At 39.4% G+C, this 24,096-nt stretch overlaps 1 protein-coding gene across 3 annotated transcripts in view; it reads left to right on the forward strand.

The window, feature by feature from the left end:
- Window positions 1-1,260: 1,260 nt before the first annotated feature.
- The window catches only part of TTC29 (tetratricopeptide repeat domain 29), a 658,543-nt gene continuing 635,707 nt past the window's right edge, over window positions 1,261-24,096 (forward strand). For 2 of the 3 annotated variants that reach the window (XM_053216893.1, XM_053216894.1), the window contains exons 1-2: window positions 1,261-1,455; window positions 4,668-4,814. The gene's annotated coding sequence lies outside the window, so the exon portion shown is untranslated. Of the gene's footprint in view, window positions 1,456-4,667; window positions 4,815-13,562; window positions 13,690-24,096 lie in introns of all 3 variants that reach the window. The other variant, XM_053216892.1, reaches the window with a different exon arrangement.

Consider the following 24,096-nt stretch of genomic DNA (forward strand, 5'->3'; position numbering starts at 1 on the left):
ATCCCATTATTTTTGTCTACTAGGCGCACGCTCTGCCTGTGCTTCTGCATGTGGTGGCAGTTTTGTTGCTAGAGCATGAGAGCTGGAACAGGGCCTCTTGAAACCCGGGCTAGCAAATCACACACCATCACTTCTGTTGGTTCAGGCTGCTCACAGGACCAGCCCAGATTTAAAGGAAGGAGAAATATACTCCACTACTTTATGAGAAAATGACAAAGACACATTGCAAAGTGTTAGCATTCAGGGATGGGAGGAATTGTTGTGGCCATCATTGGCAAGAGTCTACTCAAGCCTATTACATTGTCTCTTTAGAGAAGCACATTCTCTGAGTTACTTCCTATGTGTCAGTATGTGTGTATGTGTCTCTTCATTCAGGCTTCCATAAGAAAATGCCATAAATTTGGTGGCTTATAAACAACAGAAATTTATTTCTCACAAATCTGGAGGATTGAAGTCTGAGATCAGGGTGCCAGCATGCTTGGGTTCTGGTGAGAGTGCTCTTCTGTTTTGCAGATTGCTAATTTCTCTTTGTTTCCTCATGTGGTGGGAAAAGGGCAAGAGAACTCTCTGGAGTCTCTTTTATAGGGGCAGGGATTTCATTTCTGAGGGCCCCACCCCATGACCTAATCACCTCCCAAAGGCTTCACCTCCTAATGCCATCGCTTGGGAGGTTAGGATTTCAACATATGAAATTCAAGGGGACACAAACATTTAGTTTATTGCAATGTATGGGAATATTTATATAGGTATATATAAGCTACAACTCAGAAATGCGCATGTGTGTATATATAGCATATTTATAATGCATACAGAAATAATTTACTAATATGTAGGTATATGCAGTAGTCCTCTCTTATCTGAGGTTTTGCTTTCTGCAGTTTGCATCACCCTTGGTCAACCATGGTCCAAAAGCACACGATCCTTCTTCTGACATATCATCATAAGGTCCTTAATAGCCTAACACTATGTCACAATCTGACAATGCCTATTTCATTCACCTCACTTCATCTCATCATATAGGCATTTTATCATCTTACATTATCATGAGAAGAAGGACAGGTACAGTACAGTTAGATATTTTGAGAAAGAGAGATGCCACATTTACATAACTTTCACATTATGGTGTTTTGTTATAATTTTTCTATTTTTAGTCTTGTTATTGTTGTTAATCTCTTTCTGGGCCTTATTTATTTTTATTATTATTATTATTTTTTTTACGTTTACTTATTTTTGAGACAGAGAGAGACAGAGCATGAATGGGGGAGGGGAGAGAGAGAGAGAGGGAGACACAGAATCGGACGCAGGCTCCAGGCTCCGAGCCATCAGCCCAGAGCCCGACGCAGGTTCGAACTCACGGACCGCGAGATCGTGACCTGAGCTGAAGTCAGACGCTTAACCCACTGAGCCACCCAGGCGCCCCTCTGGGCCTTATTTCTAAATTAAACTTTATTATAGGTATGTATGTACAGGAAAAAACATAGTGTATATAGGGTTCACTATCTGCAATTTCAGGCATCCAGTGGGGGTCTTGGGATGTATCCCCTATAGATAAGTGGGGATGACTATATTAGTGAACATATGAACAGCCTCTGAATAGGAGTTACTTGTGAATTGTCTACCATGTTGTCTAAAGTCATTTGTAGAAGGAGCAGTGCAATACATCTTGCTTAGAAGTTGCACATTCTAAATCAACAATATATATTTTTTGTTCAGATAAGAAATGTGTAATTCACCATTGACCTTTGTTTAGTTTGGCTTCTAGAAAGCTGAGTTGAACTGAATTCATTGCTTATTTTTGATATTAACTTAATTGTTTCCCACTATTTTTTTTTTTTTTTTGAGAAAAAACAGAGAGTATGAGCAGGGGAGGGGCAGAGAGAGAGGGAGAATCTCAAGCAGGTTCTGTGCTGTCAGCACAGAGCCCAATGTGGGGCTCAAACTCATGAAACCATGAGATCATGACCTGAGCTGAAATCAAGAATCAGATGTTCAACTGACTGAGCCACTCTGGAGCCCCTCCAATTTCTTAGAATTAGTTTTCTCTTTCATTTTTGACTTCCTTATTGTGTACTTTTATTTATTATAAGCTACTTCAATCATTTTTGAAATGAGATAAGGAGCAATTAAAACATTTAAAAATACAAGAATGTGTCTTTTGTAGTATCAGATAAATTTTCACTTGGGAGAATGATGTTAACACATGCTACAAAAGACTGGAAAACCAAATGTTGGGATCATTTCACACTGGTAATATTTGTGGTATTAGCTTATACAATGGATTAGTTCAAAGAGTGGAAGCGAGTTCCCAGGAGTGATACTGGGCTCAAATGCTTATTGTTTAGTGAATTCTTTTTCTCACTTTTCACAGTCATCTGGAAGAGCCCATGGTGCATCATCATCAGAGATTTAATATTTTCATTTTTAATTCCAATTCACCTATTCCTCCTTTCTAACTAAGAAAGGAGTCTTCATAGAGGAATAAATCATTTATTTGGTTATTTGCTAATATCAGATTATTATCTCACATGTAAAAAGAGGTATTTGTTTCACTCTATTTTTTTAATGAGATCTCAACTACGTAAAATTTATCACAAGCATTTGTGACAAATTATAGCAATTATACAAAATGCTGGTAATGTTCCAAAGACAGTTCCATTGTCATTTTATTTATTTATTTATTTATTTATTTATTTATTTATTTATTTATCTTAGAAATTTATTTATTTTGAAACAGTGTGCATGAAAGTGGGGGATGGGCAGAGAGTGAGGGAGAGAGAGAAAGCATTCCTCTGCACTGGACAGGCTCTACACTGTCAGTAGGCCACGATGCAGGGCTCAAACTCTCAAATAGTGAGATCATGACCTGAGTTGAAATCAAGAGTTGGATGCTTAACAGACAGCCATCCAGGTGCCCCATCATATTATTTATAATAGACCCAGATTCAGTGGGTTAATTACTTCTAAAAGGCTGGTATCAACCAACTAATCCATTTTTTCTTCTATATCCTTTTATAAGCAAAGGAGAATTCTATAGTTCACATTTGTTATTCTAGAAATTCTAGTCATTTTCATAAACTCCCAAATTTAATTTACATCTCTGACATTTCTCCTAGCTGTTTGATTTCCTATAATCTATATTTGTAGCTGAGGACATTAGGCTTTTGCTTATAAGGGCAACTGTAAACTCCCACTGTGTCTTTTCCAGAGGAATAGCTATAGAATTCACTAATAACAGTCCTTAACTTCCATAGTAACCAGTATCACTGTCATGACATTACTCTCTACCCAGGACTTTTACTACGTTTGTAATGCCAGTAGTTTGGTTTTTGTCTGTTGGAAATGATAGAGCCACTAGTCCACATCTCTGTTTAGGCCAAGAGAAAACTTAAAGGAATAAAATTGTCAGGTGCACATTGGAATCTCTTAAGCTCTATTTTTACTCCCTACTTTGTAGAGTTCAAAACAAGCAATCTCAAAGTGACACATTTTTTTGTTCTCCATTTTATGGTGTCAAATACTGGCCTCCACAGAATGGGGAATGGAGCTGTGCAAATGTAGTAGAGGGGGTTATTTACTCTTTGATCAGTAACTTCCTCATGAAGAGTGACACTCTTCTCCAAGTATACTGAAGACTGGATTCATTCATTCAGTTACTCATTCAACATATTCAACATATATTTATTACCCATAGTCATAATAAACTAAAAGTATTTAGCAGGCATTAGATCAGGCTCTGGGAAGAGAGCAAAGAATAAAACAATGTGTGCTGCCCTCAAAAAGATTACATGCAGTCTTGTACAGGACATTCAATGATTATATAAATAATCTGAATGAAAAATAAAGGATGCTAGTGTGAGGTAGAAGATGAATTCCCTGAGGAAGTAACTTTCAAAGTGCCACCTGGAGGGTAAGTAGGTGCTAACCAAATGGAGATGGAAAGGGTAGAGAAGCCCAGCAAAGATTCCAAGTTAGGAGGTTAGACAGAATTTGATATACATACCAAAGGTCAGGGTGGCAATTTGTAGGTTTATGTTATTAATCATGTACTCCTATTACCTCCATTATGTTTTACAGATTGTGGCTTTTTTCTTTTTAATTATTTTTTATTTACATTTATGTATTTTTGAGAGAAAGAGAGAGACAGAGCACAAATGGGGAAGGGGCAGAGAGAGGGGGAGACACAGAATCCGAAGCAGGCTCCAGGCCCTGGACTGTCAGCACAGAGCCCGAGCTGGGCTCAAACTCACAAACCGTGAGATCATGACTTGAGCCGAAGTCGGGGGCTTAACCGACTGAGCTATCCAGGCGCCCCTGACGTTGTTTCTTTTTAAATGATTGAGCCTACAAAATTTTTTCCCCTGTTTTTTGTTTGTTTTGTTTTATTGAGGTATAATTGATTTTACAGTTGACCTTTGCCATTACTTTTGTCAAAGTATCCTTTTGACAAAATACTCGTTATTTATAAAAGTACACTGAGGCAAACTCGAATTAGCTAAAATTGAGTTTATCTGGGAATAGCAGAGTAGCTGCAGTTGGGTGAACGCAGGCTTCAGCAAGCTATAGACGAAGCCTTGGAGGCTTTTGGGTGGGTTGTATTCATGGGCAAGGAGTGCAACAAGAGGGAAGTCCAGCCAGAGTCCAAGCATTAAGTTCATTGGCTTGTGCAGGACAGAGATGCTTCGCGGACGTTCACTGATCAGGAGAGGAGTCTCCGCCTCAGCGTGGAGTTCCGTTCCTCCCAGCGCGCATGCGTGAGATTTGCAGTTTCACAGCTTCCAGTTTCATTTTAGCTCGAGATCCTTTTGCGCTTTCAGGTATGTTTTTTTTGAATTATTAACTCTCAATTCGTATTCCTGGTGCATAATATTTTTCTTTGATTTTCCCTTTCTCCAAGAGAATCCAAATATATTTCTCTATGTAACATTTGCATTTGTATTTAAGCTTGCATTTGTCTTGCCTCTTTTAGAAGGGACATGCAAACAACTCAAATGAGTATGGGGTGTGATACTGTGATTTATAAGAAGAAATATATACTTGATCTTCCTGGCATGTGGCTCCTAAAGCCATTGTAATTTCTTAAGTGATAAGAGCGCGGCGCCCTTTTTTGTTTTAATGTTTGGCCTTTTGTCCTCCAGTCCTCAGATAGTGCCAGGGAGATGAAGGTTAAATGAGGGTCTTGTTTTTCATAACAAGCCCCTTTCAACCTGAGTTTGTTAATGAGGTGATTTTTGGAAAGCCCCTTAACTCTGGGATGGAGGCTTGTTGTCAGGGGAACCAACCAGGTGATTAGAAGTTTGGAACTTGACCTCTGGAGAGGTGGGAGGGGCTTGATGTTAAATTAGTCATCAGTGGCCAAAGATGTAATCAATCATGCCTGAGTAAGGAAGTCTCCATAAAAATCCCTAAAAATACTGGCTTTGGGGAGTTTCCAGGATAGTGAATGCATGGAGATGTGGAGAGCGTGGTGTGCTTGGAGTGGATATGGAAACTCGGTTCCCATAAACCTGCCCAATGTGTCTCTTCCTTATGGCTGTCCTGAGTTGTATCCTTTCATGATAAACTGGTAGTTTAGTAGGTTTATGGTTTTCCTGAGTTCTGTGAGCCATGCTAGTGAAATACTGAACCTGAGGAGGGGGTTGTGGGAGCCTCTAATTTATAGCTGGTGAGTTAGAGGTACAGGTGACAACCTGGGCTTGTGATTGGCATGTGAAATGAAGGCAGTCTTATTGGACAGAGCCCTTAACCTGTGGGATCTGGTGCTTTTTCCAGGTAGATGGTGTCAGAATTGAATTGAATCATAGGACACCCATTAGGTGTCCATAGTCACTTAGAATTGCTTGGTGGGGAAAAACCCTCACATACGTGGTGGCCAGAAGTATTGAGAGTTGAGTGGCTTATTTTTGTTTTTGTTTTTAGAGACAGCGAGCAGGGCAAGAACAGAGAGAGAAAGAGAGTCTCTCTCTCTTTTTTTAAATGTTTATTTATTTTGAAAGACAGGAAGGGCCAGAGAGAGAGAGAGAGAGAGAGACAGAAAGAAAATCCCAAGCAGGCTCTGCACTGTCAGTCCAGAGCCAGGCTCGGACTCGAACTCACAAACGGTAAGATCATGACCTGAGCAGGTGCTGATCACGAGTTGGGTGCTCAACAGACTGAGCCACCCAGGTGTCCTGAGAGAATGTTAAGCGGACTCCATGTTCAGTACAGAGCCTGACCTGGGGCTTGATCCCATGAGCCTGGGATCATGACCTGAGCTAAAATTAAGAGTCAAACACTCAACCGACTGAGACACCCAGAAGCCCTGATAGTAGGGTGTTTGAGACAACAGTGTTTTCAGGGGCTACAGCATTTTAGCCATACAATAATCAGGGGTGGCTTACCTGGCTTACATTCCATCCAGATTACAGTTACCAAGTAAAGATTGTCTTGAGTGGCTAAAATAAGTGCCACTGTACTCACTGAATTCACTAACAGACATTTGAGGGTCTTGTCTACCATTACTTTGCATACATCTCTCCATGATTGTTACCTACTTTCCAGTTTTAATACTTTCCAATAAGCAGATTAAAGTAGCATGAAGTAGGACGAGATTGTGAGTTGCTTAAGGAAGGTTCTTTGAGAAGCTCAAGAAGATGATTTGACAGCCTAACAGTGACCAAAGCAGAAGAACCAAGGAAAGCAGACACAAAAATTAAAAAATTATAGCAATCTCTGACATATGAGCGCCAGAAATAACTGATTTGTATCAATAATCTCCAAGAACAGGGGCTCCTGGGTGGCTCAGTCAGTAAAGTGTCCGATTCTTGGTTTCAGCTCAGGTCAGGATCTCACGGTTCATGGGATTGAGCTCTGTGTGGGGCTCCGTGATGGCAGTGCAGGTCCTGCTTGGGATTCTCTGTCTTCCTCTCTCTCTGCCCCTCCCCTGTTCGTGCTGGCTCACTCGCTCTCTGTCTCTCAAATATAAATAAATAAACATTAAACAAAAATCTCCAAGGACAGCATTCCTTGGCTACAAGGCATCATATTTACTGTTCATTATTTTAGCCCCGAGTTGCCAGAAAAATGTTGTATTACATTCAAGTAGTCCATTTACAAAGACATGGAAAGATTCTCACCAAAATTGTTATTACTATTATTACTATTATTGGTTTCTGTGCTTTAAAGGATTAAGTTAACGGGAAGATTAACTGTGTTGCATGACTCATTCACCATCCTTTGCTCACATTTTTATGGGGCATCCACTGTAAACTAGGCACTGACCCAAGTGGCTGGATCCATAGTGGTAGACAAAGTAAGCACCGTTGTTGTCCTGATGGAAGTTGCAGGATTGCAGAGATAGGCAGTTATCAAACAGGCAAAAAAAAGAAAAAAAGGCAATAACTTGTATAAAAGGCTACAGGGGAAGAGAATATGATAGAGAACCCAAGGGTGGGGATGAGGAGACACAGAACATGATATCTTAGCCATCAGAGAGGGCCAGAGAACCCTAAAACAGCATGGTACCAGCAATGTGACAAGGGGGAGAAAGAGAGGTTCAATAGCAGAAACAATAGGGAAAGGACGTGAGATGGGAAAGAGGTTGACGACGTAGACGAGTTACAAGGAGGACAGTGTGACTGGAGGTCATACGGGGGATTATGGGGAGAGTGGAATGACTTGGAATTGAAGAAGGAGCCAGATCATGCAGGCCTTTGCAAACCACTAGAGTTTGGATTTTGTTCAAAATATCATGGGAAACCTTGGAAGGATTTCAAGCATAGCCACTGGGTAACCAGCTCTAAGTGTCTTTAAATGCTTTAGTTATTTTTGTTTCTCTTTGCTTTTGCTTATATTTGTAGAAATGATGAAGGGATACTTCTAAAAATGTGTGGTGCAGAAATGAATCCAAATTTTAAGGGCCCTAGATCTTAAATAGTTTGGGAGGCCCTGTGTAAGAAAAAAGAACTCAAAATTACAAATATAAAAATAGGAACAGAGATGTTCTTGGAAGGGACCCATGAAAGTGAGGGACCCCAGAGCTTAAGCTTCATTGTATCACATTATATCCACTTACTTCTGGTGCTGTGGGAAGGAGTTCATAGATATTCCTGGCTTTAGGTGGGAACCAAAGTTGATTTTCAAGTTTAATTGCTTGGAACAGGTCTCCATTGTTCTTCAGAAGCCCTGTTGGTTTTGCTTCTTTTTCCCCCCTGTTGAATCCCTCCTTCCAGTGCCCCCTGACTCAAAGAGCTCAAGTTAAAAACTCTTGTTTTTGTGGTTGTCTTATGATTGATTTCGAGTTTTTCTGTGGAACTATTTTGTCCTTCCACATTAGTGTATCCATCCTTTATAACAGTATGGATATCTCTTAGGGTTAACATGAGTATATCTGAAATGGTATGGGACAGGGAAATGGGATGGAAAGCAGTTGATAAGATTTATGTTTGTTAATGTTATGGAGATTCCATTTTCTCAGGAAAAACATACTAGAAATATTCTGGGAGGCTGTTATAGTGATGTACCAAAGTTTCACTTTTTGAGATCAAAGACCTTGGAAAGTTCAAAGTGCTTTATTGGGGCAGAACCCCTACCACTTTTTGTTCAACGTTCCTTTCAAATCTTGTTGAACACTGTTGCAATCCCTTACCCTGTTTATCAGGCTGCTCTACTGCAAGAAATGATGTCTATTCCATGAAATGCTCTTTAAAGAAATGGTACTCTGTGCTTTTATGAAATTGAGGGAAAGATGAGCTGGCTAATTTATTCCATCCCTAAAGCTTTGTAACAGAAGTTTAAATGAATGAAAATGATTTCAGTTTGTAGGCCTGGTCTGCAGATAGGAAAAACTGCTGGAAACCGTTGAGTGTGGAATGGCTTCAATTTGCTGCATGGATCTCAGCCCATGATATGCTGCTTTTTGTTAACTTTCATAAAAGAGAAGGAAATACAGAGAGCAAAAGCTTTCACAAGGGCTGTGGTTGAAAAGAACCAGTACATGAAGCTCTAAGATTGTTACTTACATTAAACAATGGGGCATTGTTCTGGTAGTGGAAGATGATGGGGACAGGTCTGTGAGAAGTGCGGAGAGTGAGATTGACAGACGCCTCAGTGAGAACTGGGACGGATTACACCCTGGCTTTCTCCACTGGCAGGAGGGCCTGGAGATGCGTGAGAGGCAACCTAAGCCAGGGCTTGTGTGATGATTAGGAGGTCATGAGAATACAGTTTCACTCTACACCGAGAATATTGTCCCTGTGTTTTCTGTATGTGACTTAAGTATCAATGTGTTTGATATTGCCTGGACCACAGAATGTAAATGTTGTTCCTTTTATCTTTCTACTCCAATACTGATACTTCATTAAATGGATGTGATGGGGTCCCTGATACCACATAGGTACAGGTGGAGAACATCCTTTAGTACACCTATTTGCTCCACAGCTTTCACATTTTGCTTTAATTGCACAGCACTGCACTGCTGAGAACTGTAACCCAAGCATCTCCACAGAGTACTCAAGTTGGGCATCCTGGTTGATTTATAGCAACAGTTAGTCATCTGGCCTTGGTTTCCATGCCTTGTAAATACAAAGAAGAAACCAATCCTTGCCCCCATCCTGTAGAAAGGACAGAATGGTTATATACGTCTGTCACGTACTTAATCATTGTCTTCCTCCTCCTCCTCTCCTCCTTCTCCTTCTCTTCCTTCTCCTTCTCCTGGGTAGTATTGAAATGATTTGGGCTGCTTTGAAGTCAGTTTATTTTACTAAATTAAACTTTTCAGATTGTGCCCCCCCCCTTTTTTTTTACATGATGCCATGCAGTGTTCGATTCATTCTGGCACAAGTACATCTGTGTTTATAAATCTGACCATTTAGTCTTTACAGAAGACAGCTGGAGCCAGAAATCCATGCCAAAGTAAGTCTGTTGGTAGGCCCCAGGTTTTTTTTCTCGATATTATTTTAGATTAAATATTTCCCTGTGTGGTTCAATATCTTTGGCTTTAAGTACCAGTTTACTTAAAGAGGCAGTATAGTGCAGTGACTGAAGACATAAGAGTTACAGTCAGAGAGAACCCAGTTCAACTTACTGTGTGACTTAGGAAAGTCAGTTTAGCTCTCTGGGCCCCAGTAGCTTCATGTGTAATATTGTGACTGTGGCATCTGGCCTCCAAGATGGCCCCAGTGATCCCTGCCTCCTAGTATTCGTGACGTGTGTGGTCTCTTCCCATGTTGAATAATGTTGACTTGTTACTGTGGAAATGATGGTGTGGGACTTCTGAGGCTAGGTAATCAGAGACATTGTGGCTTCTGCCTTGCCCTTTCTCTTGGATTGCTCAGTCTGGGGAAAGCTAGTGGCCATGTTGTGAGGATAGTCCAGCAGTCTGAGGAACAGCCCACCTGGCAGGAGCTGAGGTTTTCTGCATACAGAGAGCACCATATAAGTGAGCTATCTTGGATGCACATACTCAGGCCCAGTGAAGCCTTCAGATGTCTGCAAACTTGGCCAATGTCTTGACTGTAACCTTGTGAGAGAATCTGAGCTGGAAACACCCAGTCAGATTTCCCCCCAGTTTCTGACATACAGGAACTGAGAGACATAATAAAGGTTTACTGTTTTCAGCTACTGAATTTGGGATGATTTGCTCTGCAGCAATAGATAAATGATACAGTTAGAATGACAGCACCCCCTCATAGGATTGTTGGAAGGATTAAATGTGACATTGTAAAGTGTTTGCACAGAGTCCGGCACGTGGTGTTATTCGGAAAGATAAAAGCATTGGTTGTAAATGGAACTAGACACTAAAGGACCAGTTCTCCTCTCCAGTACCTGTTCTCCAAATGCTTTACGTGGGTTCTGCATTTAGATGATAAATAATTTCAGGTTTATAGCCAGCTCTTGAGGGAATGGTACATTGGGTGGCAAATCTGATGCTTCTCATGTCCTGCCTCACATGGTTTTTATTATTTTTATTTTTTTATTTTATTTTATTATTTTTTTATTTTTTTTCAACGTTTTTTATTTATTTTTGGGACAGAGAGAGACAGAGCATGAACGGGGGAGGGGCAGAGAGAGAGGGAGACACAGAATCTGAAGCAGAGTCCAGGCTCCGAGCTGTCAGCACAGAGCCTGACACAGGGCTCGAACCTACAAACCGTGAGATCATGACCTGAGCCAAAGTCAGACATTTAACCTACTGAGCTGCCTAGGTGCCCCTGCCTCGCATGTTCTTATCCCACCTTTTAATTTCAGCCTTGCTGTTCCAGTCAGCTACAGGATACCATTAGCTTAACGGCACTGCCTCAGCTGCACAAGTGCCTCTTGCTCACCACTGGGGCTGTCTTATTCCACACTAGTATGTACACTTTCAGCTATTTAGGTACATGTTCTTTGGGCTCACTGCCTAGAATCAACTGTCTGCATGCCAGCCCTGTATGCCTCTGGCTCTGGCCCTTAGAAGTTACGTTAGACTGCAACAGATGGCTCTAGTGAGAATTGGCCAAGTGTTGGGCTTGACGTGTGTTCACGAAACCATTACCATAATACCTGCTTTACCCCGTTCAGTGGTTTTCTCCTGTTCTCACAACAAAGTCTCAAACATCTCACATGGTGGCATGGACCTCCACAAGCTGAGTCCTAACCATACCTTCAGCCTCCCCTGCCAACTTCTCCCTCCTTTCGCATCACTTCTCTACATTGGCCTCACTGGGCTTCCTTCAATTCCTTTTACATAACAATCTGTGTTTGTTGCCTCTGAATCCAGTGTTTCTTAGTTCTTCTTACTTTGCTTGGCATTGTCATTCATTGTTTGGGCCTCAGCCTAAATGAGGTATCCCCTGGCAGGGCTTGAAGACATCATTTTAAATATCCCAATATCAATCTGGATTTCTCTTAGCGCCTGTTGTACTTGTAAGTATTTTCTTAATGTTCACATTTCCTTCTTGAATGTAAACTTTATAAAGGCAGGAGCTGTGACTGTCCAGTTCTCTATTGTTTAATGTTTGGCTTAGCATTTCAATAAATGTCTATTCATTGGAAGAAAGATTTTAGGGAGAATTCACTTGGCTGGTAAATATGTGTTTTTTATCTTCTTATTAATATTTTTAAATATTTATTTCCAGAAGGGGGGGGAGAGAGAGAGAGAGAGAGAGGGGGGGAGAGAGAGAGAGAGAGAGAGAGAGAGAGAGAGAGAGAGAGAGAGAGAGAATCCCAAGCAGTCTCTGCATTGTTAGCACAGCTTGATCTCATGAACTGTGTGATCATGACCTGAGTAGAAATCAAGAGTCAGACCCTTAACTAACTGAGCCACTCAGGTGCCTCATCTGTGTTTTTTATAAATGCCCTAGTCTCTCCTTTAAGACATGAACCATATCCAAAAGGGCCTCCTCAAGCTGCTGAAACAAAACATTACTTTAATAACAAAAATGACAAATTTGTTGGCAGTAAAACAATTTACTTTTATAATTACATTTCCTTTTTTGTCAGTTTACAAAAGGCAATATCATAGGCTCACATCAACTGACAAATTCCCCCAGTAATTTAGATTATAATTCAATTTACAAAATTTGATTGATAGACAACTTTTAGAGATCACTTTTATTGGATAGAGTCTACCCTGCATAAGTAAAACAGCTTCAATTCATGTAATCTAAGCTTTATATAAATAGAACAGACTTTCTGTTGTAATATATGTAGAAGGAGCACTCATTTGCTGAGTGAGTAGGAGACAGGAGGTGCCCATCCTGGAAAATCTGACCATTTCAGAAATGACAACACTATTCAGATGGCAGAGGGTTACACTAGGATTCTGCTTGTATGTTTAAGGATAGAGAGTCTTTCATGAATGTGATCATGCTTCAGAATATATTAGGGTAAATTCTAGGGCCATCTCATATTAGCTGGTATCAGATGGCCTAAATTTGTAAACTAATACTAAAAATCTGGTATCATATCAATTGAATTATGGTACAGGTAAGAAATCTGAATAATGTTGTATTTAAGACAAGTTTCAATGATACATATGTATATAAAATGGAAGTCAACTCTGTGGTAGATCAATTATGCACAAAGATAGCTGCCTTGTTATTTTGCAGAGTTCTGTGTACTGAGTTTATTATGTCCTTGATGATGATAAAGAGCACACACTGTATGTGGCAGGAGACCATTCATTTAACAGGTACTTATTGTGTGCCTACTATGCTTGGGCACTTCTCTGGGCATGAGATATAGCAAGAGCAAAATATATCTTAGCAAATTCTCCTGAAGAACAGATTTTGCCATGACAAAGGGCTTTGCAAAACCACATGGAGAGGAAATGGTTGACATCACTGGGAATTAGTGTTGGTCAGGCTACAGGAAATTGTCAGCAGATTTCCCACGGTATTTTCTGAAGAACTAGGATCTTCCAGAGGGGAAGCGATGTCATGTATTTCATCTAGATCCAGCTGTTACAGCAGTTTATATGAGGGCTAGACATGTTCTTTTTCTCTAAGGAAATGGAGATATCATTGAACTAAGTTAATTGAATTCAGGTCTCACTCATCCACAGGGTTTCCCTCTGGTGGAGTTGACCCCTTCCTTTCTCTCCCTAGGATCAGGGAGACTTAGCCAGACAGTGAGTTGTTGCTGAAAACCAGAGAGCAATCGATCATGTACAGAGAAGACAAGGGATGAGCAGTCATAGAATTAAGGATAGACTTTTAATCCAGATTTAATAAGGTAAGCTATATTAAAAGATAATTCCTAGGATAAAATCTAGGAGAGATCCTGATTGTACAATCTAGATCAGGGGTTCTAAAGCTTGGATGGGCATCTGAATCACCACCTGTGGAACTAAAATTAGAGATGCTTCAACTTAACCACAGCAGTTCTGCTATATACTGAAATTTGAAAATCACTCACTGAGATGTTAAAATTTATTTGATGATGAACTCTCACCACACTTTCCCAAAGATTCCCATAGTCATTGGGAAAGATACCAACTTTCTATGCTGCCTGAGATGGACTCCTTTTATTTCTGAAAACACTTGCATAAAAAATAAAAATTAAAAATCACAAAAATTACAATGTAAATTCTTGCTGATTAGTAAGATTATGTTTGCTAAAGAGATTGTGTATGACCACAGGTGCTGTGGTTCAATCTTAGATCAAGTGTTCCTTTGATTAATTGGGACAAACTGTGAAATATTTTCATTTGTGGTTATCCAGACACTACAATTAGAGTTTGAGTTTGGACCATTGCACCACTGACTATGGGAACTGAGATCTTTAACCTTAAAAGAGTTTTTATGTAAAATGTGTACCAACAGTGTATGGAATCAAGAAAATCACTTAGCAGTGAGAAGATGAGAACTGTATTAATGTGGTTGTTTTGCTACTTGGTAAAACCAATGGTTTGAATGACTTAACTCCAAAGAGAGTCTTGTGGGTTTTGTTTTCTCTCCTTTGTTACTCAATTGAACATATTTCCTGACTAAAAACCAAATAACTTTAAAAATACTAGGTTACATCAATTCTTAGTTAGCCATGTTTGCAAAGATTTCTTCTGGAAAGATGGTGGGAACAGTTTTTCCTTTGAATCTGCCTCCCAACATTCTGAACCTGATGCATACATTGTATGTTTGGCAGCACATAATGCTTTTGAGTTTTTCTTTATACAAAGCTGTGGAAATTTACCAGAGTAAATCATAAATCATTTCTGTCGTTGACTCCAGAAAACTGAAATTGCACAAGAAAATGAATATACAAATTAAAAAAAATAAAATTTGGCAGGTGGTCTGGTAGTTGTTTTAAGCATTGTTTAGTCCCAACGAAAACTGAAAAATAAGTTATGAGTTGAGTTGTATAGAGTGTAATAGAATGAAGCTTCGAAGTACTAACAATTTAGAAACCATCACAACCCTTGTCTAAAGCACAGATCTTCTCTGTCTTTTGCAGTGTTTTTTGAATTAGATGTCTGTGTTTACCAGCTGCTGTAAATCACTTTTTTTTTTTAGTACAGCATTTGACACTATGATACCTTCAAGTGGGTGTTGCTTATCTTGTGAGTGCTGGTGAATGTTGAATGAGTATGAGAAAGAATTATAGCTATTTAACAACTGTTTGCAAAGGTTCCAGGGTTCTTGGGAGGGAGCAGGAAGTATTAATTTAAAAACAGTTTGCAAAGCGAAAAAGACAGAAGAAGAAAGCATTTTATTTCTTAATCTGTTTGGATTACCTCTAAGGAGATGAGTTATGAATGAAATTCAGGATTAGTACACAGGAAGGGCTCTTAAGAGACAGTCTAGACTTTAGGCCATCTTTTCTTTTATGAAACTCCTTTTTTTTTTTTTAAGAGAAAATTCTCTGCCATATGCTTACACACTTGGAAGAAAAGGGAACTAATAAACTCTGAATAAATTAGTCTGGTGTCTAATAAACTTCATCAGCATTGTCTTCTTTGAAACATATTATTTTTTTAACTTCTCAGATTGCAGTTTGGATTTCATAGGATTTGTAGACCCAGTCATTTTACATCTTAGATTTGTATAGTTTACTTTTCTGCCTGTTTTAAAAAAGATGGTCAAAGTCATTTTAAATTCTAAAACACTTTGCAAAGTCACTGCCCTTTATCTTAAAATTTTAAGCTATATGTTAAGTTAGCCATCATATTTCAACAAAGGTATCTCTGTTGTCACTGGTACATTTTAAACTACTATTGGGAAAAATTTTCTGGTAAAATTATTTTATGTCTTCTGTATACAGTTATGAAAGTTTAAACATAGGATTCACTTCAGATGGCCCTGTCAGGGATGGATGATTCCTCTGTATATCGCCTCAACTCCAGTGCTACATAAAAGAAGGAAAACAGTTTAAAAAAAAAGAAATCTGTTTATATAATGCCTGTAAATAGTATATACGAATATATTGCAGACCGTGGTGAGCAATTAAAAAAATTCCTTACACTGAGGGGGCGCCTGGGTGGCTCAGTCCAACTGAGTTGGACTTCGACTTTGGCTTGGGTCATGATCTCACGGTTCATGGGTTCGAGCCCCATGTCAGGCTCTTGCTGACAGCTCAGAGCCTGGAGCCTGCTTCGGATTCTGTGTCTCCCTCTCTCTGCCCCTACCCTGCTCATGCTTGCTCTCTCTCTCAAAAATAAACATTAAAAAAAATTAAAAAATTTCTTTACACTAAGATTGAAACCAACTGCATTTCCTTTTCCTTAACAACTTTCACGCTACAGAGATACCTCTCACTTTACTGCCTTTCAAGCACTTTAGACAGCAGAATTTGTCACCCACACTTGGCCCTTTACCTTAAGCTGCTTTGGTGGCCATTTGCTGCTGCTGCAGAAAATCAGATTTTCCTTGATGAGCATTTTTGCGTGGCTGTGGAGTGGGTGAGACTTCTCCCAGGAACAAGTATTTATTCTAACTTAGTTACCAGGAGGCCCAGTTTCCTTGACTGCCTTGTCTCCATGGAGGCAGAGTGCCAGGCCTTTCCCTGGATTCCTTATTTGCATCTATTCTGAAGAGTTGCCTAGTGGTCCGAAGTTCCTGGCTGCAGCTCCTCTTTGTTCTTATCCCGTCTCCAAATGTGACAGTTTATTCCCTTGATGAAAGTTTTACATACTTAGGCACCAATATTAAACTTGTATAACAACTTACTACTTGAAAAGCTCATCTGTGGGGCAATGACTATAAATTTTGGTATGTACATTTGCTGAATAGTATGCAACCAATAAAAATCCAATGATGTGGAGTCTAGAACTCACATCTCCAGACTGCCACCGAGTGCTTTCCCACCATGATTCTGTGTCTCCCAGAAGCCAAACAAAATTCAGCCTTCTTTGGCCTGGAGCAGTTTTAGTTTTGCATTGCTGTTTCATCTGACATGCAAAGTATCAGAGCCAACAAATATGAGAACAGTTTTCCATAGGTCTGTTCTGCCAAAACTAACATGCACTGGCCATTGAAGCATCAAAACAATTTAGAAGACCTCAGTATTCAGTGCTGAGCAAGACCCTCTTTCTAGCATGGCTCACCTGAGCAGCGTGCTTGTAGACAATGACTGTGTGCCATTTGCACCAGGGAATGGGAAGTGAACTTGGGAAAGTGTATTTCCAAAAATGCAAATACCTACACATAGTTAATAAAGAGAGCTTGTGGGAAGTAGTTCCTCATGTAGCTTTTATACTTCTTTTCCTCTTTAGAGCTGAGGAAGGGCACATATTCTGGCTTCCATTTTTGTTTGTGTTATAACACTGCTTTGGGCGCTCCCTTGTTCATTCCTGTTTATTATTTCCTTATGGAAAAGCAATTATTTTGACTAGTTGGGAAGAAGTTTGCATTTTCTGTCTCTTTAGAAGGTGGAGAAGAAGAGTATTTATTGAGGGAAACGTGACATGTCTCACATTGCTCTTGTGTTTGGCAGTGTCTTGGTAAACTCTTCAGCCTTGGGATTTGTACAATTGATGCCACGATCCTGTCAGTGGTTTTAAAGGTGAATATTTCTATGTTATTGTCTTAAATAAGGCTCTCTGCATTTCTGCCCTTGTAGAGGCTGTGTAAATTAAAATAAAGTGGACTATTTTTTCCCTATCACCTTTAAAAACATTTGAAAACTTACAAAAATGCTTTTCAGATATGATGTATCATGTATTTCTTATAACACTCCTTTGGGAGTTTGTATCGTTATTTGTATTTTAAAGATGAAGGAAAACTGAATTGTAGCTAAAAATTGGCAGTACAGTGTGGTCTTCCCATGGCCTCTGCTCTCAAATTCCTTGTCATTTTCCCCTATCTCCTGTGATTTATGGCCCCTCTGTTGTAGGGTCCCCATTCCATTAACAGGATAAAAATTCCCTACAACTTTTACACTTTGTGTAACACAGCTCTTCTGAAATTGTACTTTATTGCTTGTATGAATCTGTAAAATCTCCATCTTTTACTGTGAGGTAAGGAATAATACAGCAATAAAAACTTTAGAAGTGTCTCCTGTGATAGTGTATTTTGGTAAGATTCACTTCTATTTTGCTGTTATAAAATGGTGGTTGAATGAAAGTAATGGCTTTTTTTTTTTTTTTTTAGAAATATCTATTCTGATCCAATTCATTTTTTAAAAAGAAGTGCATGTGTGGTAACAGACTTAAGACAGAAAAGTGGTAATTTGACGTAGATTTTCTGTTTGCTTGCTTAGGTAATTTTTTGGCCATCAGGAAGAAGGGCACTATCACTGAAGGAAAGCTATATCCTTGTTCATTAGTTTTCATAAGACAGTCTATGGTTTCTGTTCTTGATAACGTACTTCAGACTATGACCTGAGTCAGTAATTGTTGGATGTATGTGTATGTGTGTGTGAACCTGGCACAAATGAAAAATTATGATGCTATTTGTCCACCTTCTTCTACTCTTCTGCTCTTCAATCCTATGTTTCTTTTTGTATCCCTTTGCTCATTCAAAAATATTTATGGAGAGTCACCTGTGAAACCTGGACACAGAAGAGTGAGTGATTGCCCAGGATCTCATGGTTAATAAGTGGCATGGTCAGGACTTGAATAAAGCTGCCTGGTCACAAAGCCACACTCTCAACTGCTAAGCTCTTGTGGTATGCACTGTGCATGCGTGTGTGTGTGCGTGTGCGTGTGTGTGTGTGTGTGAGGGAGGGTGGGAGGAAGAGAGGTGGAGAGAGAGAGAGGGAGATGCAGAGAACACATAAGACATGGTCTTCCCTCTCCCAGCCCCTTAATAGGGCAACATGTTGGGAGTCATTCAGTCTTCTGTGTGAGCTCATTGTTGTCTGGGCATGTATTTTCACTGTTCCCTAATGTCAAGAAAATATGGCTTGGTAGCATTTCAGTGGGAGAACAGAGATGTGTGTAAGTGAGATTAATCACTCTTCGTGAAAAAGGAACATGTTCTTAGTGACCTTTATTTTCTAACTTTTGGCAAATATTTTAATCTTCAGTATTTCAAAAACTTGAAGCATATGGTGATTGAAAATGACTTCATAATTTTATGCTTGAAAAATATTGGGAGCACAGAGCAATCTTTTTCCTCTGCAAGGATCTATCTTAGAGCTAAGTGTTATGGAGAGAAGGTAATAGAAAATGTGGATATACTCCAACTTATTGCCCTAAAGCAGGGCAAAAGAAAGAAGATTGGATGTAAATTAGTGCAATCCTTAATGTGATCCACAAATTGGTGTTGCTGACCAGACTGATTGTAAACAGTTTGTGACCAGATAGATACAAACGTTGAGAGTGGTTTGAGAGTGGTTAAAACATTTGCGTAGGGGCACCTGGGTTGTTCAGTTGGTTAAGCGTCCAACTTTGGCTCAGGTCATGATTTCACAGTTCATGAGTTTGAGCCCCACATCGGGCTCTGTGCTGACACCCCAGGCTTGGAGGCTGCTTTGGATTCTGTGTCTCCCTCTCTCTCTGCCCCTCCCCTGCTCTCACTCTGTCTCTCTCTCTCAAAAATAAACATTAAAAAAAAAAAAAGAAACATTTGTGTAACGGAAAGAAATTTGGAAGTGTAATTATTTGTTTATTGAATTTAATGATAGAAAAAATGAGGGGTGACTGGGTGACTTAGTTGGTTAAGCATCTGACTTCAGCTCAGGTCATGATCTCATGGTTTGTGAGTTCAAGCCCCACGTCAGGCTCTGTGTTGACAGCTCAGAGTCTGGAGCCTGCTTGGGATTCTGTCTCCCTCTCTCTCTGCCCCTCCCCCATGCTCTCTTTCCCTCTCAAAAATAAAGTAAATAAATATTTTTTAAAAAGTAAAAATAGAAGAAACAACGGTGTTTGTATTTTCTGTCCCTTTTGTTTTTATTTTCTTTCTCTATTTTCATTGAGGTATAATTGAAAAATGAAATTGTGTATACTTAAAGTGTACAACATGATGATTTGACATACGTATACATTGTGAAATGATTACTGTAATCAGGTTAATTAACATGCCCATCACCTCATGCAGTTACCATTGTTTTTTAGTAAAAGCACTTAAGATTTACTCTCTTAACAAAATACACAATATAGTATTACTTACTGTATTGTATGTTAGATTCCTCAGAACTTACTCATTTTATAACTGAAGGCTTGTACCCTTTGACTAGCATCTCTTATCTCCCCTACCTCTCAGTCCCTGATAACTACTCTTTTATTCTCTGTTTCTATGAGTTAGTTGTTTGTTGATTTTTTTTTTTAAGATTCCATGTATAAGTGAGATCCTACAGTATTTGTCTTTTCTCTGGCTTATGTCACTTAGTGTAATGTCTTCTAGGTTCATCCATGTTGCAAATGGTAGGATTTCCTTATTTCTCATGGCTGAATAATGTTTTATTTTGTATATATATTCATATGTATGTGTATATATATCACCACATATTCATATATATATAATGCATACACATATCATATTTATGTGTATGTGTCTATGTATGTATCTCACATTTTCTTTATCCATTCATCTGCCAATGAATCCTTAGGCAGTTTCCCTATCTTGGCTATTATGGATAGTGCTGCAATGAACATGGATGTTTTTATTTACTTTTTCTGGTAATTCATCTCTTTTATTTTGTAAAAATATCTGCCTGTTTTGGATTGCAAATTGAAAAAAAAAACTCATCTTCTACTACAGATAGTTTGAGAACACTGTGCTAAACCACAATCAACTCAGGCTTTGCTATTGAATTGAAAATAATGTTTAAAAAAATTTTTTTTTAAGTTTATTTATTTTTGAGAGAGAGAGAGAGAGACAGCATGAGTGGAGGAGAAGCAGAGAAAGAGAGGGAGACACAGAATCTGAAGCAGGCTCCAGGCTCTGAGCTGTCAGCAGAGCCTGATGTGGGGCTAAGATTCATGGACCAGGAGATTATGACCTGAGCCGAAGTGGGACACTTGACTGAGCCATCCAGGCACCCTGAAAATAATGTATTTTAAAAACACATTGAGTATAAAATACCAGATTGATATATGTAAATTTTATCATTAGGAATTTTTTAAACCTTGGTCAACTAGGTGAATAAGATTCAAAGGATTCTGGGGGCTTATAATTGCATAGGGGCAATTTTTGCTTAATTCCTGTGAGAAATTTTGGCAAAAGCTTGGGAGAGGCCAAGCCCTACTAATTTGTTAATAGTCGAGTGTCTTCACAAGGATATCCTGAGGATATCTTTGTTTAGTCTCTCACCGAAAGAATTGTTGTGTAAGTATCAGTTCATTCATTCATTCATTCATTCGTTCATATCGGGGACCTTATAAATGCCCAGGACCACTCTCTGCATGTTAGAATGTGCTAATGGAATAGTATGAGGGGTTGTCTATATACAGACATTTTTGGAGATGTTTTAAAGGTAGGTTTTGGGTTCCTTGAGGAACCCTTGAAGAACTCAGGCCCACTGAGCACATTTACAGAATGTTCTTAGCTGGTTGGACTTCAACCATGCTTTTCCTATTTTCCTGGCCCCACTATCTGTCACCCCAGTTTTCCTAGCTTCTATTCTAGGAATAGATCCAGAACATAGCAAGTGGGACAGGACAATGGAAATCACAGAAGAATTCAAAAGCTAAAGCTGGAACACCCACTACAGAAGCAGCCTCCACTGCAAAAGTTTTTGGCTTTGGCAAGTGGGTATGGGAGGTGTGAGAACTGCCCCCCTGCCACAACTGGCCAAGGACACGGTGGCCTGCATGAACACCAATGTCATTTAAAAAAAAATTTTTTTTAAGTTTATTTATTTTGAGAGTGAGGGAGCATAAGTGGGGTAGGGGCAAAGAGAGAGGAGAGAGAGACTCCCAAGCAGGCTCTACACTGTCAGGACAGAGCCTGACATGGAGCTCAAACTCACCGTGAGATCGTGACCTGAGCCAAAACCAAGAGTCAGATGCTTAACCAACTGAGCCACCCAGGGGCCCTGTGAACATCAATGTCATTTTAATATAAAGTTAGCAACAGATGTGTAACCTAAAAATGGAACAAGACCTTTTTGCTGAATCAGCCAGTTTGATTCTCCGTCAGGAGGAGAAAGCAAGATTACGGTGAAATTCCTGCTAGAATCCCATTTGGTAAAGTGTAACCTCTGACATTCCACTGAGTGATCTTTTGGGAGTTCTAAAGACCTAACGTGCCTTTAGAAAATAGCACAGTCTTTCTCTTTCGTTTTGACTTCCTTTTATTTATCTTGATTTATCACTGGTAGGTTTGTTGTTATCATAAAAGAGAAAGTTTTCATCATAGATGGCATTCATGATGGCAAGTTGTAAAATAGTGTGTTTTACTGATGGATGTCCAGATAGCATTGAATGGGGGAGGCCTAATCATTCAATCTCTGTCAGCAATTAGCCTGGATTCATAAACAAGAACACATGTCGAGACTGTGGTATTGACTACAACAGCTAGGTACTTTTTACCAGGGTTTACAGAGCCTTGATTTTTCTCCATGTGATGTGTATGGGAGAAGTTGGGGAGGTCAAGAGAAAATAAGCATAAGTCAAAGGGAGACTTGTAAAATAAACAGCAACATCTGGCAAATGACTTCCTCCCATGTACATAGGAAGGACTCTTATTCAGGGCAGTGAATGAGAAATGTTTTTCTTGGCAGCATGTTAGGTTAATGTCCATCAGATTTGGGAGTGGGGTTTGCTTAGGGTTATAATATTTCTCTTGTTGATGGTGTGGACTCTAAGGCCAGATGCTCATAGCAGCAGCCATCCATTTGGCCATTCTTAAGACTCGTTAGGTTTACTTTGAAGTGTTTTCAAAAGACATTTAAACATTAAAGGCTCATAATTCTTCATTATCTAAACTTTTGTTTACATCTTCTTGGTGAACTATATTATTTACACTGGAGAGGTCTAGTACTTCATTTCTTTTTGCTCAATTAGCAAAAAGAACATGAAATTGTAACAATTCAGTATATCACTTTAGACATACCAATATATACAGGCCCTTTGTAATTTCGTGATGCATAACTATTTCCATTAAATGATTAAAAATAAATTGAATATGCAATAATTTGTTATTTTATAGCTTATCACTGTCTTTATGAAGGGTACTTTTAGGCCTTTTCTCACCGAAATAGACATATTTTTGTTGTTTTTACAGACCAAAAAAAAAAAGTAAAATATGCATACTATATATATTAGGAAAATAAGCAAAGCAAAAGTTTATAAAATAAGAAAACTTTGGAGTCTTTCATCTAGATCATATCAAATGACAATTCTATGTTGAGTTTGAACAAACTCAGAAATAAAATATTAAAAAAAATACTATTTTCATTAAGTCCCTTAAAGATAGCACAACTTTATAATTCTGTTGTAGGAGTTGTGTAATTTGCTTCTTCATGCAGTGGCGATTGAGAGGTGTTTTCCTAGTTGTGGGGAAGAGAATGGGAAGAAAGCATACCCCTCTGGGGGGCTCAGTGGGATAGAACGTCCACTGAATTTCCCATCTCACTGCTCTTCCCTTCCTCCCATTTCTGTCATGGCCATTTATGAAAAGCAGATGGAAACAAAGTGATTTACACATAGAATAATTCTATTTAATACCATGGGAAATGTGGATGTCTTGGTTTTAGGATTTTTGTGATGGTGTTGTTTTTTTAAGTGCAAGCCTTTCGCATTGTGAAGCCATCTGCTTTTCTGAAGCCATGTACTTTAAAAAATTTTTTTAATGTTTATTTATTTTTGAGAGAGAGAGGGAGGGAGGGAGAGAGAGAGAGAGAGAGAGAGAGATAGAGAGAGAGAGAGAAAGGGAGAGAGAAAGGGAGAGAGAGTGGGGGGGAGCAGCAAAAGAGAGAGAAACACAGATTCCAAAGCAGGCTCCAGGCTCTGAGCTGTCAGCACAGAGCCGGATGCAGGGCTTGAACCCATGAACTGTCAGATCATGACCTGAGCCAAAGTGTGGTGCTTAACCGACTGAGCCACCCAAGCAGCCCTGAAGCCATGTGCTTCTTGACCCAGGAGTCTTAGAAAGGCTCACAGATGGGAATCTGTGTCCATTATCTACAAGGGAAAGAGAAAGGTCCTGGGATTTCCCAAGGGGGAAGTAATCAGGGTAGCAGTTACCCGAATAGCAGGCCTACCAGGAACTGTGTCACCTGTGCTTAGTGAATGAGAAAAACTGTCACAGAGTCATACAC

The sequence above is a fragment of the Acinonyx jubatus genome, chromosome B1, assembly GCF_027475565.1.
Source record: "Acinonyx jubatus isolate Ajub_Pintada_27869175 chromosome B1, VMU_Ajub_asm_v1.0, whole genome shotgun sequence".
In the NCBI taxonomy this organism is placed as follows: Eukaryota; Metazoa; Chordata; class Mammalia; order Carnivora; family Felidae; genus Acinonyx; species Acinonyx jubatus.